Source organism: Rattus rattus, chromosome 2 (genome assembly GCF_011064425.1).
Source record: "Rattus rattus isolate New Zealand chromosome 2, Rrattus_CSIRO_v1, whole genome shotgun sequence".
Taxonomy (NCBI): Eukaryota; Metazoa; Chordata; class Mammalia; order Rodentia; family Muridae; genus Rattus; species Rattus rattus.
Genome location: NC_046155.1, coordinates 94,578,405 through 94,595,343, shown reverse-complemented (window position 1 = coordinate 94,595,343; position 16,939 = coordinate 94,578,405).

Here is a 16,939-nt window from a genome sequence, read left to right as displayed (position 1 = left end):
TAACTCTCTTACCTTACTCCCCTTCTGGAAGTTTTAAGAGCACTTAAGTTTCCCATATTAAAAAATAGTATTGGGTTGGGGATTTAGCTCAGTGGTAGAGCGCTTGCCTAGCAAGCACAAGGCCCTGGGTTCGGTCCCCAGCTCCAAGAAAAAAAAAAAAAAAAAAAAAATAGTATTACCATTACTCACTGTTCTCTCCTTCCCTCTCTGAGGTGTGTGTGTGTGTGTGTGTGTGTGTGTGTGTGTGTGTGTGTGTGTGTGTGTGTGTGTGTGTGTGTGTGTGTGTGTGTGTGTATTCACGGTGACTGGATTGAGGCCAGGGTATAGCCTGCTAGCGTCAGCTCAACCATCAACCATGTGGTCCCAGGAATTGATCTCAGGTAACCAGGCTTGGAGCCATCTCTCCTGCCCCGTTTCCTGGATTTCCATTTTACAAGTCAAGTGATGCTCACCATGGGCCTTATTCCATCAACTTTGCTAGGTTGTTGCTGTTTTTAACCCTTAGAAAATCTAAAATTTGCTTTGATTATTTCCTTGGTAATATTTGTCTTCTTTGTTTCCAAAATTTAACATATCCAAATACTACGACTTATAGACGGTTTCTCATTTTAAAATCTTCTTTTTCTTATTTTCCACATCCTTGTCTTTCTGCTCTACTTTTGGGAAATTTTTGTCAGTTTTGCCTACTAACCCTTCTGTTGACATTTTCAAGTCTGCTGTTATGTTTTTAATTGTCAGGAGCCTGTTTTGGTTGCTTGACTGCTTCTCTTTAAATAGCCTCCTTACTTCATGCAGGCTACATCTCTAAGGATGCTAACACTGTATCTTCTGAACAGTCCTGTTGATGATACTCTCATGGTTGTCTCCATGTTCTTTGAGGTTTATCTATTCTTTGACTATTTCATACACATATATGGTGTATGGTGACAACCTTCAACACCAATTCTATCTTACCCACCCCCACTCACTCTGGAACCCTCTCCTTATCAACACGCCCTCTCTTTTGTTTTTGTTTTTCCTTTAAATAACCCACTGATGTTTTAATTAGAGTTGTTTGCATATGTATCTGTATGGTATAAATGTGGCTTTTTTCTTTTTGCGCTAAATTTGAGGTTAGTAAGAAAAAAGGTTTTAATACAGATTTATGGAAAGAGAGAGAATGAGAGCAGTCTACCTGTTCACTAATTAATAACTGTGCTCATATTTCGATGGTCTAGGTGTATACATGCACAATCAACAACAACAGCGTTGTGGTTTGCCTAGTCACTACTCAGGAATCAGGTGACTTCACCAGAACCTTCTCCCCATTGAATTTGTAAAATACAGGTGAGGGGCAGGTACAGGATAGAAGGAGGCCTGTCATTGGTGGAGAGAAGTTTGAAGGAAGAGGAGGAGACTGGAACAGAGAGGAAGAGACTGGGGGGAGAGGGAGAGAAGCCGTGGCAGGACAATATGGTAGTGACGTTAAGATTCTGCTCTGTGTATTTACAGGTTGTTATCAATGTTCCTAAGGGATGGATGGTACCAGGGTTTGTATGTTTAAGTGGGCAATTATATCTTATCAATTGGATCTAAGATTACTGTGTTATGTGTTCTTTTATGTAACGGTTTGAGTGTAGGAAAGTGTGCGGCGGCAGGAGACACTGGGTTGCCGAGGAATTGGGATGTGTTTCCGCCAAGATATCTAGCAGATATCTTGGGGCACCGCGGTGCAGGACCTAGCGGGGTAAATGACAAATTAACTTTTTTATTTTTTATATTTTTACAACAACACAACAGAAACAACAAAAGGCAGTTGGGCAGTCTAAGCTGACAAGTAATATTTGCTGCTTTGCTATAGGTGGGCTTTGCTATAGGAGGTTCTGGCCAGGTAATTTCCTTGGTAACTCTATAACAGGCTTCTTGGTTTCTCTAGAAAGTAGTATTTCAGTATCTTCCAAGGAGGAGGACACTGGCTGCTGAGGGTTTTCAAACACCTAGCACGGGGGAGAAGTGCAGAGCTGGTCTGAGCACTCTAAACAGACGAATGAATTTACTTTTGTTCCTTTTCTCAGCACACTGTAACTTCCTTTATTAGACAGATTTCCCAGGAATCCAGAGTGTCTCCAGCACTGTGGTAAGCAGCTAGGCACCCAGGAGAGTGGAATAGAGGTTAAGCTGGAGACAGTCAATCAGGCTTTCCACTTTAAACTCTTCCCAGACCAGTTCTGTTAGAAGTGCCTCAAGCTTCCCATCTCCAAGGACCCCTGGAGTTCTGCAGTGGCAGTCAGATACCTACAGGCTCTCCTTACAGAAAGCTCAGGATCCACACTGGCAGGTCTGCTGAGTCAGATGTTTCTTGTTCACCAGTTGTAGTTCTAAAATGCTAGTCCCTTCTTGGCTATTCCGGTCCCTTTGTAGTTGTGTTGTGCGTCTCTTTCTTGTGGAGTAGTGTTGGTAGTTATTATAGAATAAACAAGAGTTAAAGATGCAGGAGATGAAGGCAGACACTTCTCTCAACTATCCCCGGAATCTTGAGCCCCTTCTCTGAGTGGCCCTGTGGCTCTGTCATAGACTATTCCCAGGCTATGAGTTAGTTGGGAGTCCTGAGTGTCCTCAACATTGCAGTGCAGATAATCATGTCTGTCTTATAGTTGTAAGAATGACCAGGGTGATGTCTTGCCTGTATTCTTTGAAGAACATCTATAAATGCCAGTCACATATATTTGCAAAACTACAATTTCTGGCTATATTGGAGCCAAAGTTTACTGGGTCATTGAAAAAGATGATGAAGCCTTTGTGGAACAAGAGGATCCTCCTTTATAAATGTTTTAATGAAAAGTCATGAATTATAAAAGGTGATGGTGATGGCTATGACAAGAGTTGATAGTTAACAGAACTTATCATACATATGTCAAGGGGCTTCTATGGTTATCTCAACTGAGCATCCAGGCATCTGTGCATGTGTCCTTTTACTATTTTGTTTCAGAAAGGAACAGGCTGACATGTACAGAGTTGAGTCTTTAGGTTAATATCACACTATAAAGACATGGCAGGTCACAAGGTCAGAGAGCCTAGTCCACCCCAGCTGAGTACTCCTACAGCCAAGACCAATGCTTTTCAAACTTTAATGTTGTCACAAGTCACTGAGGATCTTGTTATTGTACTAATTCTGGTTCAGCAGGCTTGGTGGTGGGGCTATAGCCTGCATAGCCAACTAGCTCCCAGGAGATGCCTATAATGCTACCACAAGGACCACATTTTGAATAGCGATCTCTATGGATGCCCCATTGCATGGGATCTTGTTTCCCTAAGGCACCAATGAGACCGTAGAACCATGATGTATTCACTGTCTCTTTCCTGTGTGCGTACACAGGACTGTGGACACTCCTGCCTTCACCATGCCTTTGCTCAGGAGTCCTTGGCACAGTTCTACCACGTTTCCTATCGCTGCTCTGAGGGCAAGCTTTTCACTGCTTGCTGTCACCTTTGGAGTGAGCTAAGGGTATCCTCATCATTCACTGTTCACATTGATTCTAGTGCCTTCTCTGAATACAGCCCTCTGGCATTCTAAGCAGGTATGCTGGAGCATACAAGACCTTCAGGTGTAGGGCTGGAGAGACGGTTCAGTGGATAAAGGGGCTTGTTGTCAAGGCTGATATCTCGTTTGATTCCTGGGCCACACATGGCAGACAGAAAGAACCAACTCCCACCAGTTGTCTTCTGATTTCCACATGTGTGCAGTGGCAAGCACACACACACACACACACACACACACACACACACACACACACACACACACACCGTAGTAATTAAAACAAATCTATCAAAGCATGGAACTGTTTCCCTGTAGTGCTCATAGAAATGTGCACAAGGCTCTCCCACTCAGGGGTCACCTAAACCTCATGCAGCCCTTTCTGTACCCTGGTTCTCAGAAGTCCCCATGAGAGGCAATTCTGTCAGCTGCTACCTACAGCCTATGACCTGGAAATATGTAATCCTTGCTCTCTGGTATCTTTGTCTTGTGTTGACCACTCTCCTAGAATTCACCATTCTGAAAGCAAGTTCAGCTCTTACTTCTCTCTTGCTTTCTCTTTGTTCTCTTCCCTGCTCTTCCTTTCTTCGCTGTCCCTTCTCTCCACCCCTTCCCCCTTCCCTCCATGTCCTCTACTCTATTCTTCTTCCCTCATTAAACCTTTCCATGTGGAAAAAAAAAAGAAAGCAAGTTCAACTCGAGTTGACCTCCAGGTTAGTGAAGCAGGTGACTTCTGTGACCTTAGCAGCTGTATGAGATTATGTATCAATGACTGAGTCTCTGCCATGGCTCTCTGTGGCTGGATTTTTCACTTGGTTTCTCAAGGACCATACTCAGGTCTCGAGGCTTGTGTGGGAAGCATTTTATTGACTGAACCATCTTCCTAGTCTCCACTTATTTTATTTTTAATATATCTGAAGGAAAGGGAGTCAGTGTGTTCAAGAGACTTCTACACTCCTATGTTTATTGCCTCACTATGCACAAGGAGATTGCAGCCATCTTTCGTAAGGGCGGTGTGCCCTCCACATTGGCCCAGCCCTCCTGAGTCCACATTGGGCGTTTCGTTTTGTTTTCCCATTTAAGTTCTGCAAGTATTTGTGGTTCTGATCTCTGGCTAGCAGTCACACAGATGAACTGTGTGAGTATCAGGTAAGTGCTTAGCCTTTCTAAGACCCAGTGTCCAAATTATTCAGTGGGTGATATAAATGCTCAGCTATTGCACAGGTGGCATGAATGGGCTGGAGTACCATCCAGCAGCCTTCTGGGAAAGGAGAGTATTTTAGTCTTGCAAATCATACATACTGTCTTCTTTTTCTTCCTCTTCCTCCCCAACTTCTAAGATAGGGTTTCATATATCCTAGGAAGGCCTTGTGCTCCCCAAGTAGACAAGGATAGCCCTGAACTTCTGATCCTCCTCCCTTTACTTCCCTTTCTAGGAATCCCAGCTCAGGGCTTCGAGAGTGTTAGGTAATCATTCTACCAGCTGAAGTACCTCCCAAATTTATACATTATTCTTATATTTATTATCCTTAATTTTAAAAGTATTTTTTAAAAAGTGTACATTCTTAACTCTTGGACTGTATAAAGACAGGCCACAGACTAATTTGGTTCTGGTCAAAGTTTACCAACCCTGAACCAGAGCTTATGAAGTCCTTATGATAATACCTGGGAACGAGTGAGTATCAATAAAGGTTCCTTCTCCACACGGCAACATCAGGCCTCTCCCTCTCTCTGTTTTTCAAATGAGTGGATGCCACAGTGGCCATCAGACCCTGACTGACATTCAGATTATCCCTAGACAATACCGGCAGGGAGGTAGGCGTGCAGCATTTTGTCTGCTGAGACATGTCCTTCTGAGTGAAAACCTGTATGGTGTATCTGGAGCTCCAAGACAGCGTGACAAGTGTGGCGTAACTAAGTCACCACCATGAAATCAAAACCATTGTTCCAACCATTTGCTAAATCATATCTCCACTCCAGTCCCTCTGTCTATACCACCAGCAAACAATCCAGTCTGGATGGGGAGTTGGAGGCCCTCTGAAATCTGATGAGAGGTTCTTTATGCTCATAGCTCTCCTCTGTTTTCGTTATTTAATTCCCCTCTTCCCCTCCCCCAGCAGCTTGTGCTGCATTATTTATTATTTAACTCCAATGCTGGGGACGTAGCTCTAGATGAAAGGCACGTGGCAAAATAAGATTGCATTGTGTTATGTGACTCTCATGCATGCAGCTTGGCATAATTAAAGGAAGAGAGACACGATATTGTTCTCCTATTCAAAGAATATGATGGCTGTGTCTAAAGAAATGTCAGTTACTTCCTGTGTTGTTCACAGAACTCGAGGAGACGCATTTCCATACAAAAGCCAAAGAGCACATCAAATGATTGTCCGATAGACGCACGCACTTTCCTTTCTCCCTTTCTTTACCAAGAAAGGGAACAAAATTATATAAGGGGTGCGAATTGTGCTTCTAGAATATGTCAACTTAAAATTTCTTGATCCAGGCACACAGTAGGTGCATTACTCTTGTGGGGATTCACTACTTTTATGTTCTTTTAATGAACTCTTTAGAGACTATGATGGTTCATGTTCAAGGTGTACTTGACAAAATCTAGAATAATCTGGGAAATGGACCTGGAGGCATGCCTGGGGTGGATTATCTTGGTTCTGATCATTGGTCGGAACCCATGTTAATCGTGGGCAGGGAATGGGTGGGGAAGTCCTGGGCTGGACAGGATCAGAAAAGCTAGCTGAGCACACAGTCCCTCCTCTCTGTAAACGTAGTGTGGCCAACTACTTCACGCTCCAGCTGCCTTGACTTCTTGGACAGTGTGATAGTCTATACATGTTTGGTCCAGGGAGTGGCACTGTTAGGAGGTGTAGCCCTGTTGGAATAGGTGTGTCACTGTGGGCATGGGCTCTGATACCCTAGTCCTAATTGCCTGGAAGTCAATATTCTGCCAGCAGCCTTCACATGAAGGTATAGATCTCTCAGCTCCTCCTGCACCAGGCCTGCCTGGAAGCTGCCACGTTCCTCCCTTGATGATAATGGACTGAACCTCTGAACCTGTAAGCGGCCCCAATGAAATGTTGTCCTTATAAACGTTGCCTTGGCCATGGTGTCTGTTCACAGTAGTAAAACCCTCACTAAGACAGACCCAGTGGACTGTATCTTGAACCGAGAGCCAAAATAATCTCCTCCTACCTTAAGTCACTCTCTTCATGGCATCTTATCACAGCGTCAGGTAAGTAACTGAGACAGGAATCTACTATAGGTCAAATGCTATGCTAAGTGCTGGAATGAACGGATGCACAAATGAAGGGTCCTGAAATCCAAGAACTGATGAGCTAGAGAAGAAAGCAGATGAATTAAACACAATCTTCCAGCATAAATGACTAACTTGTTCACTAACAGCAGGGGCCAGTGTTCAGCAGGAACTTGGGTGTTGTTTTAAGTGCTTTTCATATGGTGAATCCTTTATATCCTCTCAGGAGGTTCTAGGAGCTGTGCACTAGTATAGATCTCCACAGATGGGGAAACCGAGGCCAGGCACAGAATAAACTCTGAAGACCTTAGACTGTATCCAGGGAAATGAATACAGAAAAGTGTCATTGGGTTTGGGGTGGGGAATCAAATTCTCTCTGCAGGCAAAGGAGCAGGACGTTTCACATGGAGAAAGTGAATCTGCCTTACATATACCAAGATGGATCTGTAATGGACCCAGAGAAGGATACTTTCTTTAAAAAAAAGATTTTATTCATATAGGGTGTGTGCACCTGCACATGCCCAGGGGCGCATGTGCGCACAGTTCAGAGTTCACGTGGAGGTCAGATGACAACGTGCAGGAATCTGTTCTCTCCTTCCATCAAACGTAGCCCAAGCATCGGACTTCGGTTGTCAGGCTAGGTGGCAGGCACCTTTAACACTCAACCATCTTGCCAGGCCAAGAAGAATGTGTCCACCCCCACTCCTATACTTGCCCATTCTCAAGCAAGGCAGCATTACAAATACTTGTTTATTCAACATTAGTCTCCCCTGTAGTTCTGGAGACCTCAGGGTGCCAGCAGGGTTGACTGCCATATGCCTAATGTCTAGCACATGCTTAAAGAATAAATTTTGAAATGAATGAAGAAATCCGGTCAAGGCAGAAGAGTGGATAGTGATTAAGCCAATGGTGGCTGCCACGGACAAAGGTTAAGGCTCAGTTCCATTTTATACCCATATTAGCATTTTAAAAACTCTCATTTCACACTGCTCTCTTGCAGACATGCCCATGGTATTCTAAAAAGGCTTTAAAAGCACAGTATTGTCAAAACTCCCATTACTGCATGTTTCGGTAACATTCTGCACATAGATCTACGGCAATTACTTTGTGCACGGAATTCTAAGTTGAATTCTGCACTTTACCCAAGATAGCCATTAATTAGATGAAATGATGTTACTGTTGCGTGCAATGTGTTTTAAACTGCAAAGCCATGTGTGACAAGACGTGAACTTTCTTCTTTTCTTTTGCAGAAGCAAACCATTCGGACTGCCGCTGCAGAAGCCCTCAGGCGGTCAGGCCGTTCTGGTGAAGCAGGCAACCCTGTCCTGAGAAGGGAAATGCTTTCGCTTTTCTTCTTAGATGAGCAGAGATATCTAAAGATTATCTGCCAAGAACTTTAGGAAAGATCTGGGAACAGTTTGGAGATTTGAGTTTTATTATTGTTACTATTATTCTTTGGTCCCGGGATCTTGCCTGTGCTAGGTAAACTCCATCCCCAGCCTTTTTAAAAATAATTTTTATTTGCAGATGGAGTCCTCCTTTATAAGTTGCCTAGGCTAGACTAAAACTTATTACGTAGCCCTTTGTAGTCCCCCTTCCTCAGCTTCCCAAGTAGCTGCCATTGCGGATACCTACCACCATGGCTGGTTTTAGACGTCTTTGCACATATTCAATTGAAAGTATCATCAATTTGGAAGACCCGGAAGGCTCTTCTAGCTCTTAAAGCTGTTAAAGGAGGGGGGCTGGGCATGGTAGTTTTTATCCCCACCCATAAAACTTTTCCATTAGGAAATTGTATTAAATATGGTTCAGATGTTTAATATAAATGTATGATTTCCTCATGGAATTGTTTCTCAATATGAGGCCACTGATGGCTTTTTGCCTACAATCATATATAATGTGTATTTTTATAATACCTATCAGGAACAAGCAGGAAAGCCTGACATCCCCACACAGTGTCCTTTAGATCTCTAGTGAAGACTACGCTCAAAAGAGAAGATGCGAAACTCCAGTGTCCTTGGATAGCACTGAACCTGAGGTTGGTAAGTGGATTTACACAGGAGAACATGGAATGACAAGCTTGGTGTCAGCCTGACCTAAGTTCTGCTTTTGGCTGTACAACTTAGCAGCTTTGTGTCTCTGGGCAAATCGCAAGGCTTGATGAGAAACACATTCCCTGCCTCCCCCTCCCCGCTCCGACTTCATTTCCAAACCAGAGTGGAGAAGAAATGGCCAACTCGGTGCCATGTTCCTTTAGAGATACGACCACACAAGTAATAACTTGCCTAACTGAATCGGACAGAGACTTCCATTTGAAAAGAGCCCGTCACAAACTCTGCCAAAGGTTTGAGGCAATGGGAAATGTGAGAATCGTTCTCTTGCTGGATTTTTTTTCATTCCACAAATATTTATGGTGTATTTACAACGTGCCAACCACTATGCCAACCCCAGAGTATACCCTGGAGCTCAAACGCAGATATGGTTTGTTTTTTGGAGTGGTTTGTGGTTTGCAAGATTCTTTCATGCAGACCATCTAAGTGAGAGGAATTCAGTGCTGTTGGAGACCCTACACTACAGATGACAAATCTGAAGCTAAGAACTAGCAAATTTGGGGGAGTCTTGCCAAAAGTCAGCTTCAGACAGTACTCAAGGAGCATCGTCCCAGAAGCCTTCTAATTGCTGCACCGGCATCACCAACCTCAGTTTAGAGTTAGGGGACAAACGATTGCTTACTCAATTGCATGTCAACTTGGCAATATGGACACATTAATTATTGTCTTTGTATTTTACTGATGCTGTTGAAACACAGAGGGATTTGGTGGCCCGCTGTAGCTCAGGGCCACCCAACTATATAGGCCAGAGTAGAAGCTAGATTCACCCCTTGCGTGATTCATTGGCAGGTAATATCATCCATGCTCCCTGCTTTGATGTTTCTGAATGCGGGAACTTTGAGCCCTATGGTCTTAAATTATTTCCATGACCTATGCAAATTATAACTACATTCCCATTAACAGGCCATTCTGTAGCAAAATTTCAACACACCGAGAGCAAAGTCTTCCAGGCTTGGAGCGTTATTTATGGACAGTTATGAGGACTGCTATTCCATCCTCTACATGTGGCACAGCTAAGTGCTTACTCATATATGCAAGCTGGCTACTCAGCCCCATTTTTCTTTATTTCCCCTCAGCAAGAATGGAGAAAGCAGCTTTGAGCATATGGAAGCATTTCTACACTGCTAGATTTTTTTTTTCTGGGTGAGGGTGGGGTGGGAGGGTGGAAGGCTAATTTGCAACTCTGTGTCAGAAGAAATATATATTTCCAAGAGATGCTGATTAGACAAGATTCTACGTGGCAAAAGTTGTCTCCAGTAAAGCATGATTAAGAATTCTACTCTGCCACCATTTGTGAAGTAAGTACTCCTTACTCTGGGGAACATTTGCCAAGACACAAACTCTGGACGGCCCTGGGCCTTTATGGTTCACCATGGTTGGCTCTGCTGTGTGCTCACTGGGTCTGTGTAGGTACAGAGGTGAAGACTTCCCTCAAGTGTCTGTGGCCACACTACGTTTTATTTTTATCGCAGGCGGTGCCTGTAGACATGTTCATGTTGAGGGGTAGTACACACATGTTGGAAGGGCAGAGACCTACATCCAGTTTTTACTCCATCACTCTCCACCTTTATTTTCTGAGACAGGGGTCTCTTCATCGAACCCGAAGAATGCCAATTCAGCTACATTTACTGGCCAGCTAGCTCCAGGGCATTCTTCAGGTGCCCCTACTCCTGGCTCCTACCCTCAGAGTTGGGGTTGCAGACAGGCACTGTCCTGCTTGGCTTTTTTAAATGGAAATTAGGGAACTAGACTCATGTCCTCATAGTTGTGTATCAGGCACCTTACCCTCTGACCCATCTCCTCAACCCTCTGTTTTGTAAGCAGTGTCTTACACAGCTTAGGGTCTGGCCTTGAGTTGCTATGTAGCTGAGAAGCTCTTTCCACCTCTCCCTTCCCAGTGTTGTGACTACAAGTATGCAATACGTGGCTTAAGTGTGTTAGTGAAGGGACCCAGAGCTTCATGTATTCTCAACAAACACACTAAAAACTGAGCTATATCCCTAGTCCATCACACTGGAGATTTTTAAAAGTAAATTAAGTGACTAAACATGTAAGCATGATCTATGTTAATTACCCATTTAAAGTTAGTATGCCTGACATAACAATTTCATGAGCAAACCTATACATAATACATTATTCTAGTCTCTAGCGAACAAAACGCTGCTCAACTGCCAAGGGCATGGCAGACAATATGACGCAGACTTCCGGTATTCTACGAAGCATGTGTTTGTCTCTGTACTACACAATGCACTTCCCCTTCTGTGGGGTCCGTCTCTGTAAGGCACTGCTCATCTACCTTGGACAAAGACAAATGAGCTGTTCCTCATTTGCCATTTAGTAATGCGTACAGAACGGAAGAAACCAGGGGCACCGGCATGACATGGAAAGACTCAGGGGTAATTCTGTGCCAGAGGGGTCCATGCACACTAGAGGTTTCCTCCCAACTATACTGTTTTAGTGGCACTTGAAGAGAAAACAGTGGTGGCACCCCCCTTTTCTTCCTCCTACTATTCCTAGCTGTGTATCACTGGGACTTGTTATTACACCCGCTTTCTTATGTAAGAAAACTGAAGGGAGAAAGGGAGGAGAGAGCAGAGAGGAGTGGATGGAAGAGTAAGAGGAGAGGGGGGGAGAGGAGGAAGAGGATGGGGAGAAGGGGAGGGGGAGGAAGGAAGAGAAGGGGGGGAGGAGGAAGAGAAGGGGGGAGGGGGGAGGAGGAAGAGGAGGAGGAGGGGAGGGGGAGGAAGAGGAAGAGGAGAAGGGGGAGGGAAACAGGAGGAGGAGAAGGGGAGGGAGGAGAAGGGAGGAGGAAGAGGAAGAGAAGGTAGGAGGGAGGAGAAGGGAGGAGGAGGAGAAGGGAGGAGGAGGAGAAGGGAGGAGGGAGGAGAAGGGAGGAGGAGGAGAAGGAGGAGGAGGAGGAGGAGAAGGGAGGAGGAGAGGAGGGAAGGGGAGGAGGAGGAGGAGGAGGAGGAGAGTTTATGTTTCCGTGGGTCTCAGAGTGAGGAGAAAATGTGCAGGCACCCAGAGACTCTTCTTGAAACTAGTGATTGGAAGTACGAGGAGCATGTGCTTCCACCACCTCCATCTCTGGTACCCTGGGGACCCCGAACCAACACAGCTCTGTACATCTAGACAAGAGCCTAAAGGATCTTTTGTTCTTGATTTTGAAAATTTACCACCTTTCTCATGTGCCACATAAGTCAGCTTCACAAATACCTAGGAACTCTAACACCATCACATAAGGCATTCAGAAAGAGGCAGGAGGGTTAAATAATTTCTCACGCCTGACATTGCCACTGGAAAGTTCACAGTTTTATACCTTTCTCCCAATGCAGTTGAACTGGAATAGCAAAGTTGGTGGCTTTGGCACTCTCCTTCTCCTGCTCCATCCCACAAGCCTTCTCTCCTGCCAAGGAGCCTGGCCCAGTGCCTGGTGCTTAGTAGGTACTCAGTGAAGAGTTACAGCTTTGCTTTCGTTCTTTACGTCTCCTTCATGCATCACATGTCAAAGGTTATTCAATGTTGGCTAAAGAATTATTAATTATACACGCTTCCCTAACAAAGTTACTATAGTGAAATACCAAACAAGTATTATCCCACATGGCCATCAATACTCAGGAAATATGCAAATCAGGGAACCATAGGGCCAGTTCCAGGAAACTCTGAAGCATTCTCAATGTGAAGGGCGCTGCATACTGTGTGTAAAGACAGACCTGATTTTTCCAAGACATTTGGGGTTCTTAGAATTTTACTTTTTAAAATAAGGGAAGTCATTGAATGTGCAGCAAGACATGAGTACATTATTATGCCTTTTGTGTGTATGTATGTATGTATGCATGCATGCATGTATGTATGTATATATGTATGTGTGCTGTGTGCACATGTGGTGTCAATGGCACATGTGGGTTATGCATATGTGTGGCAAGTGCATGAAGTCATGCAAGCTGATGTGAAAGTTAGAGGAGGACATCGATGTCTCTCTCTGGTGCTTTCTACCTTATGTCCGAGACAGCGTGTCTCACTAAACTGGACTGTGATATTTAGCCAGGTGGGATGATCTGGGAGCTCCTGGAATCTGCCCATTGCTGCCTATCAAAGCTGAGGTAACAGGCCCAGACACTCAACCATGCTCAGCTCTGAAAAAAATCCAGGGTCTGGGGATTTGAGCTCAGATCCTCTGGCTTCCACAATGAGTACATTTATTCAGTGAACCACACCTCTAGCCCCCCTTTAAAACATACTCTATCATCGATTTGAAGAAAGCAAATCTTTTTTATTTCAGGTTAAAATGGAATCTTCACATTTTGATGGGGGGAAACAAGTTTTGTTTTGTTTTGTTTTTTTGTGGCACAAAAGAAGCATGTAGAGGGAGTGGGAAACGTAACAATCTTCAGTTGTTTGAACCCCAAGGACACTGCAAAGCAAGTCGGTTTTGGAGTGTTTGTACCATGTGTGGTGCACTGTGCTCTGTACAACAGTGGCTCTCAACTTCTAGGTCACAACCCTTTGGCAAACCTCTATCTCCAAAAATGTTTATTTTACATTTCACAACAGTAGCAAAATTACAGTTATGAAGTAGCAACGAAAGCGATTTTATGATTGAGGGTCACCACAATATGAGGAACTATATATATTAAAGGGTCACAGCATTAGGAAGGTCTACAAGATCTATGCATCCTCTTATACCCATTTTATAGGTAAGGGAACTGAGGCTTAAAGCGACACAGCCAGAAACTGTTGTGCAGTCTACTTCTGATTGTGGCGTATCTTGGCATCTTGAGTGGAGTTCCTAGACCACCTCCCTCCCTACCCCCATGGATAGAATCTACAGTGTGTAATCTTCTGAGCTGAAAGCCACTGCCTTAGAATGACAAGGGAAAATGGACTTCATCAGATGTGACCCAAAGCAAAGATCTAATTCAAAATCATTTAGCTTCCTCTCTGCCACCTGAGACCACAGCCATATCTCTCCAGCAGCCTGGCTCACTGGAGGAAGAGTCACAGACAGTCTGGCCGACCGACTTTTCAGGATCAGCATTTTCAGAGGCCCTGCTGTTAATACCTTGTTAGCTATTAACACTTAAAACCACACTTGCTACTCAAACACGCAGACCAATATTCACAATTCCCAATCCCTGGGTTTTAGCAGGTCCTAGTTGGAACTTTTACCCGGGTTTTTGTCTCTAGACCGCTGAGCACCCTGGGAAGTCAGTGCTCTGTGAGTCCTTATGACGTAAGAGGCAGAAAGAACCTCTTGTTGAAATTCGTGTGTCTCATCTTGGGCCGAGGCTCAGAGTCTAATTTTTATATTAAAAAGACAAAAAGACTTAAAAATGCTGACGGGGGATCTCATTTCTGAATGCAGGCATACTTCTAAGGATCACAAAGGGAAGAAAACATCACAGTATGAGAGAGCAGTGGTCGGATCACAGAAAACAGATTTCTGCACACCCCAAAATTCATTAAAAAATGAAAGGCAAGTAGCAAGAAGGAAATGTTCTTAATAGACCCAACAAAGGCCTGATATCCTTAATAGGGATGAATCTTTCATGAATCGAAAAAAAAAAAAAAAAAAGAAAAGAAAAAAGAAAGAAATCAGCAGAAAAAATGGGCAAGGGCCATGAACAGAAAATTAAGAGTGTAGACAATCTGCAGTAAACATGAAAAGGAGTTTCATCTCAGGAATAATCAAAGAAATGTAAATGAAAATAATATGGAAAGAACCAGTGTTTGCATGCTCTGAGTCAAAGGTGAAAGACAAATTCCAGTGTTTGCAAGCATGTGGGATATGGTCTTCCATTTCTCAGTTTCATGCCTACAGACTCTCATGGCAGTTCAGCCTTGTGCTTCTTTGTCTCTAAAACGTTTCCAAGTGTCGATGTTCTCTGACCCATGAATTCCAATTTTTATACCAAGAAAGTCATTAAAAAATAAAAGTTTGAGTTATGTTTATCACAGCATCCTTTCTATTAACAAAACCTGGTTCAGAGGAAGCTAAATTCCTGGAGAGAGCGTCAGTTGAGTAAACTACAGCAAGTGCATTTCTGCACAGGCACAGAGACATTATAATGAATGGCAGGGACGACATTAGAAAGGGCTCGGTACACAAGGCACATAGGCATAATATAATCTCGATTGCTTGAAAAAAATCCAGTAAACATTGCATATACCAAAGTGAAGGAAACTCACAAGTGCGTCATGGCAGTTCCTGGTGGTGGAAACAAGGTATGATGGAAATAGGAAAACGTAGCAGCCTATGCTGGGGAACTCTCTTAAGTGAACCAGCAACGAGAGCAAGCTGTGTCAGACCTGGGCCTGAACCAAGAGCTGAAGCTAGACCAACCCATCGGAGCATCCCTGACACACAGCAGTCAGCTGCTGAGTGCACATCTGTTTCCTTTTGTGCTGCTGGGGACTGAACCTAGAGTCTTATACGGACTGTAGCTGCTAGGCAAACTCTCTATCATTAAACTGCAACCACCGAGCCCTTGCAAAATGTGGCACGACCTTGTGAGACTTGCCACCACACACAGGAGCCATCTGCTCTCAGAAAGATGACGTGCACTTGGTGACTATGTGACTCGAGTTAGAAACAGATTCTTTTCTAGAAGAGCATCATCACTTAATATAATAATTTGAAAAACATGGAGACTTTTGCTTAAATGCAATGCACACACATATATCACAAAAAATTGAGAAAGTATGGAAAAACAAAGAAGAAAGAAAATTTTAGTTTTGCTATGCAAAAGTAGCCACAATTCATGTTGTGTTGTATTTCTACCTGTAACAATGGTGTATCTTAAGTGGTTTGGTGTTCTTTTGGATTTTGTTATAATTGATATGTTTTTCTGAAAAAAAAACAAAAACAAAAATGCTTTTACTTTAGTCTATTGCTTCTCCCTCCCCCATTAGAGAATCTAATCATAAGTTAAAGGAAATGCAATTTAAATGTATGTGTGTGTACATGTACATGATGTTGATAGATATATACATAGATAGAAAGATAAACAGATAGATAGAAAGGTATAGAAAGGTAAATGATAGATGATAGATAGATAGAAGATTGATAGAAGATAGATAGATGATAATAGATAACTTACAGTTATTTGTGGCCATACAGAGAGGAATGGGCCCATTTTGGAGAGTCATAAAGCCACAGAACAAAATTGGCAAGCAAGTAGAGCTGTGTGTACATTGCAAAATATGGAGCACACTTGTATTTTCGTTCTGAACTTTGGTCTGTCTACTCTACGAGATTTAGGAACGTGGAAAACTCTCCTTTTGAAATTGAGGCTCTACTGTACATTAACCAATCCCCATTCTCAGGCTCGAGGGCAGGGCAAAGCATGCAGGCAATCTTACCACACTCCTTCCCACCACAGAAACGCAAAGGAAGCTGAGCATGTTTAGGTGTTTATTATTTATTTATTTCTAGATAGGGTCTCACTAAAGGTCTAGCCCTGACTACATAGATCAGGCTGGCCTTCAACCCACAGAGGTCCACCCACCTCTGTGACTCAAGAGCTGGTATTAAAGAAGTATGCCATCCTGCACCCCTGGATCACGTCTCTATTTTTAAGGGACATGTGTTTTTCCTTTCATGCCTGAAAATACTGTGTAAAAATTCTTTGGGTCTATGATTACAATTGGCCACAGTCACGGCCAGTAACGTCTTGTCAACCAAATACATTTCTCTCTCAAATTCCATGTTCTACAGCAAGGAAATTCTGTTACTAACACAACCTGTAACGCTGGGACTGTGGTTATGCCACAGCTGAATGCCTGAGAATCTTCTAATACCTGAATGAAATGAAGATACTATTTCCAGCCATCTTTACCTCATTGCCTAGAAAAGAATGAGCTATCCTACACAAACATGCATACACATAAATGAAAGAAGACACATAAGGAAGAAGATCCAGGAAAAATCAGTGCCCGTGTATCAGAAGTCATGCCAAAAACAGATGTGTGTTTTGTCGCTTCTTTGATCTTTCTGCTTTCAACTCACAGATTCCAAGTAATAATTGGTGGTGTAACAACTGATACCAT